Genomic DNA, 15,074 nt, shown 5'->3' with positions numbered 1-15,074 from the left:
TGTGCGTACATGAGACTCTCATGCGCTGGGGACATCCCCAAAACAGCAGAGACAGACAACCCCTCTTTCTTTTGTACTACATGAGCAGAACAATGGGCTGGAACTAGAGCTTGCTGTATATAGTACACAGAGGTTAAGTCTATTCACATTTTTCCAGTTGAGCACCTCAGGGGACAGACCAGCCCATTTTTCTCAGTTACCCAAAAGTCGAGTGATTATAGCCAGTGAAATTAGAAGCATGGTCAAACCCTTCTACTAGAAAGACAACTGAAGCCTGTAAATATTCCCAGGAAGGTGCATTTTTAAACAATATAATGTGTATGGCAGTATTTGGTTTTCCAGTAGTATTTACTCAACTTTACACAGGAAAGTAAACTCAATCAACGCAAACAAAAATAGTTGATGTTTCAGTTATACATGGTGTGTACAAACAGAAATAAGCTTCTGATATTGCCTCTGGGCTTAAAACCTGGTCTTGTTCATTACCTTTAGTAAGAGGCTACATTTTTTTATCCTCTGAATAGTTATTATTATTGTGGCTATGTTGATAATTTCTGGTAGTGGGCTGTTGTCCCATCCATAAAAGCCATTGTTATGCACTGCAAATATATGCTAAAATATTCTACCAGATGATGAGAAGAAAAATTATTATAATTTTTATTTACTTGTTCTAAAGTAAACATCTGTAAACTAATTACAAGATACACCTTTTTTAGAGATTCTGTGAATGGAAAAGACTCACTGATTACCAGTTTTGTCTTCAGTTCTATTTGATGAATCACATTTAATTACAACATAATTAGGTAGCACCTCTGGAAAAATATGCCATGTAATAGTTATAAAGAATGAAGTGATCACACTGTAATTTTGAAATACATCATAGCAATTCTTTTCATTAAATTTCTGTGCAAAGGATGACACTTATCTTAATTGTCAGTGTCAATACCATAGTCCTAATATTATAGTTTCCAAAAACCTAATTTCAATCCCAAAGTAAAGTCTGTGTTTACTTAAGAAATCATCCAGACCCATTTAACTTCAAACACTCAAGGAACCCCATTAGACTACTAAATATAAGAAAATATAGAATTCTCTGGTTTCTAGAAGATTTAGACAACATCGGAGTCCTCTAGCATAATTCTGATTTAAAACAGTACATTATGCAGGTTTTCAGATATATTTTAGTCTTTAGAGAATAGAAATATTGCTAAAAACACCTACATTTACATTATTGCATCTTCCAGTGACTTGAGGCAGGATCAGGGCTCCATATGATTGAAATGTATCAGCATTTAAAGAAAAGCAAAACCAAAAAAGTCCTTGCTGGATTTATGTAGAAAGGAAACAAACAAGCAAAGACAATCTACGAGGCAGAAATCTCATCACAGCTTTTCTTGTTGACCTGATGACTGGGTAGAGAAAGTAGCAACAATACTTGTGCATACTCCAGTGACCCCATCTTCAGAGAAGCAACCTTCTCTCAAACAGCTAGGGCCACCCCTAGCTATAAAATATCTTGCATATTGGCGGTGTATGTGTTCTGCTGACAGGTGAGCTGCCTTTTCATTTGGGATGTGTTAGGCAGGCAGTCCACCATCAGCTGTGGGCCACACATGCAGAGATCTGCTGTAGGGCCTCACATTACACGGGTTGTGTGGAGTGCTACGGTCAGTCTTATGAATCTCAATATGGGCCTGAGTCATCATTTTGTTACTCGTACTTTACTTACTTAGTTTTATTTTACAAAAGCTTATTAGGAACCTGGGCTGTCTATAGGCTTTTCATGTCCTTTTGGGTCCTTCAGCAACGACCAGGATGCTAGGTCAGGCCGAGGCAGTCATCAAGAAAATACCCTCAGTTACCAGAAGAGACTTCAGTATGCCCTTATTTTGCATACTGTTGTAATGGTCCTGTTATTTGACTACCTGCCAAGAGTGATCTTTCAGAGGTGATGAGTCACTCCTAAAAAATTACTGGCTTGGCTTAAAAACCACTGAGTCTTAAAATTGCATATTGAGCCTCAGTTTATCTGTCCACTGGATTTTTAACCAATGGAATTGGCATCTTTACATGTTTCCCTAGCTCAGAAGGCTAGCCATATAGGTTTTGATGTCTTTTTTTCTGTTTTCAGGGGTTTTTTTAGTAGAAGCTTGATTTCTTCCATACCACAGGATACCCTGAGGTGCATTTCCAGGTAAAAATGTCAGATACTTTAAAGTGTGGTAGCAGTCATGGAGGTTACCAAAGTTGCAGACCGAACATCAAGGAAGAAAAGCAAGCTGGCTAAACACTCACCCTCTCTGGCATGAATTTTTTTTCTGTGATGTTTTCTATACAGAGAGCAGTTGGGGTACTAGAGGAAGCTACACCGCTTTGCTGCCAGTGCAGCTTTCGGGGCAGCTGAGAACAGCTCCTGTGAAAAACTCCTGTGCCAAACATGTGCTGTCTTCTCTGCCCTCTCTACAGTTCTACAGAAGAAAGACTCACAAGCAGGGCTTTTCGATCTAATGGGTGCTGCCAGGTTTCTGGGATACTTTGGATTGTTGCAGTGAAGGCGTTTTTTAAGCCCAAAGGGCTTTCAGAGGAAAGGGCAGCAGTGTGCAGGCACCAAGTCTGCAGTGCAGTTACTCAAGGAAATAAACTCAAGGCCGGATATTCCACCTAAATGTGAAGCTGCTTTTCAAGCTGTAATCTAAAGGAAAACTAACTTAAGAAATGCAAGGATGATTTTTCTCTTTTCTTTTCTCCCCATGCAATTTGCAGTATGAACCAGTGCCGGGAGGTCATCCAGTGCCAAGAACCACGACCAGCCCTCTGCAAACTGAGCTATGTGTCTCTCACAAGGGTTGGTGCACAGTATTATTTTCCATAAATTCCCAGGTCCTGAAAAAATGCCTAATGATTGCCTATGTGTCTCAAGGGGCATAAAATAAAATAAAAAAAAAATGTTGTTATGGGCTTTTGGATAAGTTTAAACGCATTAAAACTGTAAAGGTTCTTAGATGTAAAAACAGTAAGAAGAAAATCAGGCATGTGTAATACTAAAATTTTTATTGCATTACAAGAAACTCAGTAGTAGGTTGACTTTAAGTACCTTTGGCTCAAGTGAACATAAATGTATGGTTTATCTTTTCCAATTGCCTGTGTTTTTAGTACTGTTTTGTTTAAAACATTTTCTTGTTAAACTCCTGTTTGAGAAATGCTATCCAAAAATGTTAAAATTGGGTACGATGTTCAACTGAGAGCATAATAGAGTCAGCTATGAATGTGAAATAGTATTTTTCAAGTTTTTAACCCAGATAAATAATGCTAACAGGGATAAGAGAATATAGAATTGTTAAAATTTTTCATTAAAATTTTTTTTTTTTCTTTCTCATGATCCAAATCAATGGAAACTTTCTGACATGATCACAGAAATCCTTCTGGAAAGAAATTACTAAGAAATTATTCTGGAGGGTAACTCCAAGATAAAATGCTGAGATCTATATAGCATGGAATATAATTATGGCAGAGGAAGGGAATGATCACAGCCATGAAAAAGAAATATAATCTGCTTTGGAGAATTAAGTAACTTCATCCCCAGTAAGTTCAGTACATTTCTCATCAGCATTAATAGGAGTTATACCTGCTCACACTATGAGTAAATTTAAACAAATTAATTTTATCCTTCTCAACCTAGGAAGATGACTTTAGGAAATGAAGGATGAAGATTGCTAAGATAACTGACTTAGGATGAAGAAGGCTACATTGTCCTTCTGCAAAACCCATTAATTCCCTTTTCTGTGTTAGCTTTCTGCCCAGTCAAATATTTGTGAATGGCTACTCCTTGTTCCAGCATAATACTCATAATAATATTATAGTATAGTATAGATTTGAGTCTAAATAAGAAGGTACTAACCTTCCAAATCTGTCTGCAAAGGATTTGGCCTGAAACAAAACAAGCTTTGAATTAACAAAATTATTTTAGAAGGTAATATACCATCATTTCGGAAAGACCAGCCCCACTGATCTCACGAGATTGGCCTGAAGCAGTATCCTGCATTTCACATTTTGCACCACCTCCAGGTCTATATTCAACAGGCTTCTGTCCTTCATTAACAGCTTTTCAGTATCTTGCTCTGAGTTCTTCTCTCTTTGTTTGTTATCATAGCAAACATAATTCTAGTCAGATTTACTGCAGCTGGGAAAACAACAGTTATTCAGAGTTCATAATCATGCTGGTGACACCTAAAACTCTTTCATTCCATTTAAATGACATTTGCTTTTCTCATGATTACTTCTGCCAATAGCTTAAAAAAAAATAATTCAACTTATTAGCAAAATCTCCACAAATCATAAAAGCTTCAAACTACATTAAAACAGACTCCTATTCTGTCTTCAATTTTAACAACTTTAACATAACACAGATGTTCAGGAAAACACCATACACAGCATACCTGAGAACTCAGAGGTAAATATAGGGTTCTGGGTCAGATTCCCAGGTGAAGGAAAAGCAGTGCCAGTGTTTTAGCTTTGTGGCTGTTCTTCAAAAGCTTTCTATTCTGAAATGCTAGCTCTTTATGAGTCATATTAATCCCTGCTGCAACTTCTGTTTAGATACAAAGAAAAATCCTGCCTTACATCATGCAAAAATCACATTCAATCAGATTATATTCTGCAGCTGTTAAATATACAATATGATGTAAATCAGTGGTGATCTATGTAGAGCAATATGTGTTCCCAGGGTAAGAATTTAAAATAAAGATATCCTGGTTTAGGTTCAGATTAGTAGCAAGTATAATAGGAAATAAAATGGCCAGATAGTGCTTAACAGCATGTACTCTAAAGAACTGCTTACAACTTAGAATGGAATTTTAATGAGGTAAAGGTTAATTGGAAAACATACCTTTTCTATCTAACCTTCCAAATTTAATTAAATATCACAAAACCAGCAAAGACTCAGTATGCTTTGTTAAAGTAACACTAGTCTGATTAAAATGAATAGTTCTTGAGCTCAATTCTGCTTTCACTTTTCTGAAGTAACTCTTCTGTAGCCAGTTATCTCTCACTACCAATAAAACCTCCTCCTTTTTCTGAAAGCTCCCAGTTATATCACCCAACTTGTCCTTACAAGAAAAGAGTTGAGCCTGCTCCAGGCTGGGAGTTCAAACCTGCCTGTTTGCATCTGGAAGTCAACTGGAATGGGAATTGTCTTTGCAGTATGCCTTGGGTCCTAAGAGGAAAGAAGTAAGAACAGTATATTTCACCACCAAAGCTTCACTGTTCCTGGTCTCTGTAAGATGAGGGGAATGAAAGATCTTGCAGCATCTAGGAGACAACTCTCTCCTTCAGTCTTTATTTGTCTGGAATTTAATGAAGCCATGCTGAAGATTGAAGTTCTGTGATTTGGGGGATTTAGAGATTTCAAACTGACTTTTTGAAAATACTCTTTAAGTACTTAATAATCATAGAATCATAGAATACCAGGTTGGAAGAAACCTCAAGGATTGCCTGGTCCATGCTTTCTTGGCAAAAGCATGGTCTAAACAAGATGGCCCAGCACCCTGTCCAGCTGAATCTTAAAAGTGTCCAATGTTGGGGAACCCACCACTTCCCTGGGGAGATTATTCCATTGACTGATTGTTCTCACTGTGAAAAAATTTCCTCTTGTGTCCAACTGGAATCTCCCAGAAGTAACTTGTACCCATCACCCCTTGTCTTTTCCATGTTACCCCTTGTAAAAGGGGAGTCTCCATCTTCTTTGTAGCCACCCTTTAAATACTGGAACATGGTGATAAGGTGTCCCCTCAGCCTTCTTTTCTCAAGGCTGAACAGACCCAGTTGTCTCAGCCTTTCCTCATACGGCAGGCTTCCCAGTCCTTTGATCATCTCTGTGGCCCTTTTCTGGACCCTCTGCAGCCTGTCCACATCTTTTTTGCATAGTGGGGACCAAAACCGAACACAGTATTCCAGGTGTGGCCTGACAAGCGCTGAGTAGAGTGGGATAATGACTTCTTTATCTCTGTTGGTGATGCCCTTGTTGATGCAACCCAGCGTCCTGCTGGCTTTCTTTGCCACAGCAGCACACCGTTCACTCATATTGAGCTTGTTGTCCACCAGGATCCCCAGGTCCCTTTCCACAGAGCTGCTCCCCAGCTGGGTAGGTCCCAGCCTGTGCTGCACTCCTGGATTATGTTTTCCCGGGTGCAAGACCTTACACTTGTCCTTGTTGAACTTCATAAGGTTCTTGTTAGCCCACTCTTCCAGCCTATCCAGGTCTTCCTGCAGGGTGGCTCTGCCTTCTGAAGTGTCCACTTCCCTACTCAGTCTGGTGTCATCAGCAAAATTCATCAGGTTACACTTGATCCCATCATCCAGATCACTTATTAAGATATTAAACGGTGTTGGGCTCAATATCAATCCTTATATTATATAATAATATAACATGGAAAGAAGTTGCAATGGTGATAGCAAAATTAAAAAAAAAAAATCAAAAAAGAATGAATAGTGAATGTTACAACACTGCATGAATTTTAGTTTGTTCAAATTCTCCAAAACCAAAAATCTGGTGAGTATTTTAAATGTGTTCCACAGGGCTTTTTAAGTTGCTTTAACTTTTTAAATTTTTTTAATTTGCTTAATTTTTTAAAGTTTTGTTTTTCCACAAAGAAGGTTCCATCAAAGTATTTACCACCCAGCTTTAGCATCATCTTGGAGCTAAATTACAATTTTTCTATGACCAAATAAAGTACATTATAAGGATTTTTACCTGCCTCTAGCATTAACTTTGCAAATACTTCTGTGCAGCCTTTACAGTCACATTCCAATTTCCAGCTCACTCCTTTTAAAAGCCCTGGAGAAGAAGTACCTTAGAGTAACCATTTACACCAGGGCACAGCGGTGTCTGTACTGCTGTGATGACTGTGAAGTTAGAGGAAGGACTGAGCCAGAGCTCCACTCCAATCCTCAGTCCATTTTAGCTGCTCTTAATCTATCAGATTTGGAGAGTAACTGTGCAGCAGAAACTACCATCGCTTGCACTCTCCACAATTATCAGATAGGGCCTATATCTTATATTTCTCTTCTCCATTCCTCTAAATGTGAATGAGAGTCATGCTTTGATCCTTAAAGCTCTGGAGGAGAAACTGAAGGAGTCAGAGCAGCAGCTTACCAGTAGGCATAGAAAAACTTGATATCTACAGAAAAGTAAATTAAACATGGCAGTACCATTCTATGGCACTGAAATCAAATGCCATCGACCAGCTCATGTCCATACTACTAAATTGCTTTCCCCTCCCAAACAGGATGGCCTTACCCAGTTTTCCTGTTAGGACTTTTGCTAACATCTGAGCAACGCCCCAGCATGGGCTGAGAGATGGCTGGTGAGGGCAAAACCACCCTAGGGACTGCTATGACAAGTCACCGCTGTAGCTGGTCAGGGTCCAGGCCCCAGGAACATTTCCTGCCAGCACTTGACTTACTCATATGGATACAGTGATAGCAGCATTCAACAAGGCAGGGACAGCTTCAAACTAGCAAGGAGGCAGCCAGGCACCTGTTTTAACAAAAAGTTAAGCAAAATGCAATAGCAAGCAAGCTCTGAAACCATTAGGCTGTTGCAGGTCCACAGCCAAGTCACGGCATAGGACAAATTTGTTTTAAGTTGTCCGCAAAAGGAAGTTTAGCTGAATTCAACCTGTTTTGGTTTTCCCCATGTTCAGTGTAAGTTACATAGATATACACGCATCCTTTAAATAATTCAGGAACTACCCTTTTCACTTTAAAAATAAATTGTTATGCTTTGCTGCTCACTCATTTCACTAAGCTTCCCATCAGTGAAAAACTGTAGAGAAATTTTTAAAAAGCATTTCCAGTACAAGGAGTCTTGGAAGTATGTCAGAGCCTTTTCCTCTGCCATCCCATCTCTATTCATGATTTTAACCATACACTTAATGAGACTGAGATTCACCTCAAAAATTCTCCTCACAGCTGTCAAGCATTCCTTGCTCCTTTTCCTTAAGCTCATCTGAATTCTCTGAGTAGCACCATTTCTGCCGTGAAGTTCCCTCATGACATGCTGACTCTCTGATTGACAGGCAGCACACACACACAAAGCAGAATGTCAAAGAACACGACAGGATAAAACCAAACATAGCTTAATACAGTTATGATAATGCCAAACTGCTTAAAATTCTCTATACCTTTGACAGACTAGCCATGCACTGTATGTCTTTCAAACCTGTGCATCTGCCTAGAAAAGCTAGTTTCTCTGGCCCTTGAAGGAGATAAATACCATTTGCATCTTAGACCAGGTTTAAACTAAAGCTAAGTAAATTGATTTTTGTTGATGACAGTAAGATGTTTATTGTGGTCTTTCAGACTTACAAGCTTGTATTTCACTGCATATTTAATGTGTGATGTAAAGGCTACCTGACTCAAATGGCACTCTTATTAAAGTTTGTTAAATGGTAAAGACCTAACTTACAAATATTTTCACAGTTGAAATCTGCAAGACAAGGTTACCTGTAAATTATGTACTCATATTTGCAGAAAATAACTGAAAAAAAAAGAGAATTCATTATTTCCTGGAAGATTATTCTTCAAAACTTGATTGTAGCAGTAACTATTTCAGATTTTCCTGTCATTCAAGCAAGGAGAAGGCAACAAAAAGGTGACTTCAGCAGGAAGCACAAAACATTAAGAAAGAATAGTTAAGCAAAGAACTCCTAAACAGCTCACAGGCTAAAAATTATTCACTCAAGCAAGTGTATTTGTTTCCAACAACAAGTATGTTGGGAAAGTTTAGGAGTCATTTATAGACACAACTTCGAATGCTGCTATACAAATGGTTTTCCTACACAGAGAAGCCATCATGCAGCACAAAGGGCATGAATCTACAGCATGCTTGTTACTCCTGCCACTCTTCTGTGGACACATTTGAGTTGACATTAAAGCCATACATTGTAGTACTACTAAATGAAACAGGGCCACAGCCTTATTTCGTATCCTTAGGGATCTAAGATGCACCTAATATGGGGGTAGGGGAGCTTTCTCATTACAAAAGTGTCCGAAATAAAGCCTGTGCTACAGCCCATCCAAAAGGTGCTTTGCAGCATGAAACCACGTGGCATGACTGGCAGTGTGCCACGAAGACATGTGAGCAGTTTGGGAAGGCAAAGCCTGCTGAGAGAGCGCTGGAGGTGTACGTGGTGGGAGCCATACCCAATACTGTTGTTGGGCATGGTGTCTCCTGTCCTCTGAGCCATACCCAAAAAATATCTCAGAAAGTGCCAGCCAGCACAGAACAAAACATCTGGGGGGCATGCAGGATATGTCCAGTTAAACAGTCTGAATGGTCAGTAGACCAGTGTTTGAAAGAACTCCCCATCTCCCCATCACTACAGAAAGAGGCTGAGAATTCAACAGCTCACTGGCCTTTGCAGAAAAAGTTAGCACAAAAGCCTCCTCCTGCTACCCATGCACAGCAGCTGCAGGAGGGGCAACCAGCCTACTATCAGCACCTTGACAAGGTTTGAGTTTTAACTGCTTCTGCCTTTTAAAATAGTACATCACCAACTTCATTGTTGCCAACACCTTCTTTTATGCCATAAACTTCACTTACTCACGCATCCTCTCTTTGCTTTCCTTTTAAGATCTGAGGAAGTGTTTGTGTGCCCAAAGCTTTTTGAATCTTACTGGCTATACTAGCTAGTAATAAACTAAATTACCTCCATCTATATTCTGGCTCTGGTTTTTGTCCATAGACTATCATGGCTAGAGCAAAATATAAAGTCCATCTAAGGTTGTGCTTTTGCTCAAGAACTCTCCTGCACGTGTAATAAATGCTGCATTTTGAGCAGATGGCAGTAAAAGAGCACCTCTGAAACAAACAAACAAAAAAACCCACCAACCTTCACAGCCTACTACTTGAGGATTAATTTTTCATCCAAAATCAGAATTTTTTCACTTGAAAAGTTGAATACGGTAGTTTTCAGTCAAGCCAAACTGAACATTCTTACATCATTTGGCCAAATGTAAACTTTTAGTTGAGACAGTTCACAGTCCCACTATTTATTCTGTGATATCTCAAGGGAATTTGAAGTCTCCAAAATTCTCTGTCACCTAAGCTGCCTGGCAAGAAAACACCTTATATGCAGGAGCATAGCACTGATCTTCACTGTCTTCTCAAAGCATCTCACCCAACACAAAGTCTGAGCGAGTCTCTCCCCAAGAAGCAGCTAAGCAAGAGGCTCTGTGAGAGCTTCAGTAAACCATTAAAGGACTGTTTAAATTCTGAGACAAGCCAGAAGGAAATAACCTACTTGGGAATTAAAAAACATATAATTTTCTTGATATATCAAAACACTTGTTTATCTAGACTTTTCTAGATGAAATATATCTTCTGCTAAAAGCAAATCACATGTGCATTTTTTAACTTGATGGGATTTCTGTGCTTGTTTTACTAAACATGACATTACTACGCATGATTTTTACCCTGAAAAATTCTACGGAATCAAAAAAGCACAAGTCTTTGTCATTAACATTGTTTGAAAAATTGAGGACCTCAATACACAATGGTTTGCAGTGTTGTTTAGATATCATCCTTTTCCCTACCCCTGAGTCTATCGTTAGTTTCTCATTCCTCCCATCATAGAAACATAGAATCATAGAATCATTTAGGCTGGAAAAGACCTTTAAGATCATCGAGTCCAACCATCATCCATGCCCACTAAACCATGTCCTGAAGTACCCCATCTACTCGCTTTTTGAATACCTCCAGGGATGGTGACTCAACCACTTCCCTGGGCAGCCCATTCCAATGCCTGACAACCCTCTCAGTAAAAATTTTTTCCTAATATCTAACCTAAATCCCCCTTGCCACAACGTGAGGCCATTTCCTCTCCTCCTATCTCCAGCCACCTGACAGAAGACACCAGCACCCACCTCACTACAACCCCCCTTCAGGTAGTCGTAGAGAGCGATAAGGTCTCCCCTCAGCCTCCTCTTCTCCAGACTAAACAGCCCCAGCTCCCTCAGCAGCTCCTCATAAGACTTGTGCTCCAGGCCCCTCACTGACTTGGTTGCCCTTCTCTGAACACGCTCCAGCACCTCCATGTCTTTCCTGTAGTGAGGGGCCCAAAACTGAACACAGTACTCGAGGTGCGGCCTCACCAGTGCCCAGTACAGGGGAACGATCACCTCCCTGCTCCTGCTGGCCACACTATTTCTGATGCAGGCCAGGATGCCATTGGCCTTCTTGGCCACCTGGGCACACTGCTAGCTCATATTCAGCCGGCTGTCGACCAGCACTCCCAGGTCCTTTTCCACTGGGCAGCTTTCTAGCCACTCTTCCCCAAGCCTGTAACGCTGCATGGGGTTGGTGTGACCCAAGTGCAGGACCCAGCACTTGGCCTTGTTGAACCTCATACAGTTGGCCTCAGCCCATAGATCCAGCCTGTCCAGATCCCTCTGTAGAGCCTTCCTACCCTCAAGCAGATCACTTGGTGTCGTCTGCAAACTTGCTGAGGGTGCACTCGATCCCCTCATCCAAATCATCAATAAAGATATTAAACAGAACAGGGCCCAACACCGAGCCCTGGGGAACACCACTTGTGACCCACCGCCAGCTGGATTTCAGTCCATTCACCACAACCCTCTGGGCTCAGCCATCCAGCCAGTTTTTCACCCAGCAAAGAGTACAATCATACTTGCTGATTACTGCTGCTTTTAACTTAGAAACATTTAGAAAATTCATCTTTTTTCTTTACAAGGCTGAGCCAGTTACTCAGAACACACCAGTTTTCAGAGCTATTCCTTAATTACACTCATTGCAAAAATAATGACTTAATTTGATAAATACCTTTAATTTGAAACTTTCATGTCTCAATATCTGCACCAAGGGTAAACTGCTGAATTCCCACTGACAGCCGTGGAAGAAACACGTCTAACAATACTCTCTGCAATGAGGAGATTTTTTTTTTCTTTGTTCATTACTATTCCTTAATTTCTACTTTGGGATCTGCTGCTTCTCGGGTGCAAGAAAAGCAAAATAATGCAGAGAGAGGTACAATACATAGGCATGGTGTGAAGTCGCAGACTGTGCTTGCTATATAACAGGAAATTTTCAAGATGAAAAAGTAACACAATGGGGACAATGAAAGCACCCTTACAGATTCATTGTGGAAATTGCAACTAGCATCTTATTCAAATGAAGACCAAGTTCAGCATGAGGAAACTGCTGTCTAAGAGAGCTAGCAAAGATTAAAGCAGATCAGCTAATACTAGCTGAAACTGCAGTATTTTGAATTCAGTTGGATTATTCTTAACTTGTGCCTTTAATGGGTTATGTTCACACTTGTTCTTTCTTGCAATCTGAGTTATATAAATTGCTATGCAAGCACAAGATAATGTTTTCAAATAGACTCATTGGCGCATTAATCTATAGCACTATAATCGGCCTGAAGATCAGATTTTTTTTTTCATTAAGCAGTGAATGTCAGCTCCTTTGGGTATACAAGGTGTCATCAACTTTATGCCAGCTTTGCTGACTCATATAAACATCTACACTTCTAAGCATTAATTTTCTTAGAGCTACAGCACATTATGTACTAAGGGGGATCACAAGTAAGCAAAATCATCTGGAAAATATAGTCTAAATTTATATTGCTTCTGCTGAGAGGATTAATTTAACTGGCTGGAGATGATAGAATATATATTAAGCCATTAATGTTTATAAATCTAGAGACACAAAATAACTCATTTTACACCAGCTATTATTACCACGCTCGTTTTGTTTTTATGTGCTCAAAATGCTCTGTTACCTGAGTGTTGAGAGTACCCTGAACTCATTAAGTAGCTTTATATTCAAGGGCAAATGCATCTTGTGATTTTGAATTTTTTGAAGATTTGAGAAAATCTGATATTTTGTTTGCTTGTTGAACAGCCACACTGACTGAAAACAAACCGCAACTTCCTTTTCTAAGGAGGTGTGCTCTTACCTTTTTTGGTGGCAAGGTATATAGATAGGAATACCTGAAGTTAAGCTACTGTTTCAAAGTCTTAGCTCTTCAAGTGGTGTTCTGTCAAATCAGGCGGCTCCCTCATTTACTGAATGCTTCCCAAGGGGATCACAGAAGGACAACTCCCTTTTTGCTGTTGTGTAACACCAGGGGCAGAGAGTACGTGTCACGTTGGCAGCCTCCTTCTTCTTCCCAAGACATGCAGGCAGCAAAGAAACACAAGAAGAGACAGCAAAACTGCACCATAGTGAAAGAATCAAGAAAAAATGGATTCAGTCTTGGGGAGAGATTTAAAATATTGAAATAGAATATTTTGTAAAGAGACTTATTCCTTGATAAAGAACTATTCTGCTTCTTTGTCTTTGGAAATGGACATAGACAAAATTTAATACACAGATTTACCTCTCTGTGGGAGAGGGGAAAGGCTGAATTCTATGTAAATAGATAGATGGCTGGGTTTAGTATGTATGTGTAGATTTATTGATGTGGTTTTATGATGCTTTTACTACTTCTGAAATCGAATCTCAGTAAGTCTTAAAAGTAAGGCTTTTGAATCACATACTGTCTCCTGCTGCACAGAAGCCAAAGAGTAGGCCTAGTTAGTTAAGTACTAAAGACAAGGAGTTACCCAGCTCACCCTGTCAGATGCAGAATAGGTCCTGATTTTATTTATCCTTGTTATTGCATTGACTTCATTCATATTTATCATTTAAAACAATGTTAGAAAAAATTTAAGTGCACTTAGGTGGTTCAGGGAAATGATAATTGAATACTGAGCCACCTCTTTTTAAGGTCATCAGAACAAAATTGGCATGGGTTAGCCTTTATTTCTCACAGCTATACAAATTAAGCTGACAGCCTCCATTTTTTACAAGCAGACTCCCTTCTGTGAGCATCAGTGGTGAATAGAAACATCTGGTAAGTATGAGCACTGTCTCACCTGAATTCCAGCTTTTCTGGTATTGTTTCAGTAGTTCTCGATTTGGTAGGTCACTATAATTTTTTATATTTTCACAGCTTTATGATCATAATAGAATAAGAACATCAAGATTGTCACTGTCAGGATCATTTAGGCTGACATTAGTATCTGTTCTTTGCACACTCCTAATGATAAGCTGACTGGAAGAGCAACCAGCACATGTATGCCTTTTTAAATAAAACCAGCTGTTTTAGCAGCAAACAAGTATCTATTAAACTGATTACATGCAATTTTAAATATTTTCTGAAAAAGGGTTCTTAAGACTACACAAGTTCAGTGAAGTGTCATAAATTATGAGAAATAAGTTTTAAACTTTAAGCAATATGTTAAAGAATTCAGTGGACCAACAGTAAATTTCACTGCATCTACACCAAGCAAATAAAAATGAAACTATAAACACTGCAGAAACATCTTTGTAATTTTCTCATTTGAACCAGGCAGCTTTAATAATTTTTGAGCCTATCTGGTGTTTGTATCAATTTACATTGGTGTTTGTAAATCTATACAGTGAGGAAGACACTAGAACAACATTGGAATCCTAGTGTTTGCTCTGAGAAAAATCAACCCAGCCTTGGAAACTTTCTGTTAGAAATTTGGCAAAACAGTATGCTGGATTCAGTGAATAACAGGAGTGCCGTTCCCCTACCAACATCTTGAGACAGAGGTGTTATGTCCATTCTGTTAGTGATCACACATCTGCTGCTCTCAATGAAGCAGGGACCAACTGGAGATCTGAGTCACACAGAAAACAGACCTTAAGCTGAATTGCTTTCCAGTCTCAGTTTTACAACTAAGCAAGGGTGAATGCTGTCTTGAGACCCAATACTCCCCACTGCTGTCTTATGACCTAAGTCCTTTTATAAGTCAGAGAACCACCCAGTGTGAATTCCTGTGACCACATGAAATGTTTCCGTCCTAAGACAAGACACACACCAGAACCTGAGTGCCACAGATTCAGCTTTGTAATATTCACAGCTGAAATGCTTTGACACATTACAGACCCATGTAGGACACCTAAGCAGCCTGTTCAACACAGAAGCCTACAAGATGGGGAAAAAAAGGCTGATGCCCACAATTTATGAATATTTTCATCCTGA

The sequence above is a fragment of the Haliaeetus albicilla genome, chromosome 3, assembly GCF_947461875.1.
Source record: "Haliaeetus albicilla chromosome 3, bHalAlb1.1, whole genome shotgun sequence".
Lineage (NCBI taxonomy): Eukaryota > Metazoa > Chordata > Aves > Accipitriformes > Accipitridae > Haliaeetus > Haliaeetus albicilla.
The sequence above is the reverse complement of the archived record's forward strand: the minus strand, read 5'-3'. Positions refer to the sequence as shown.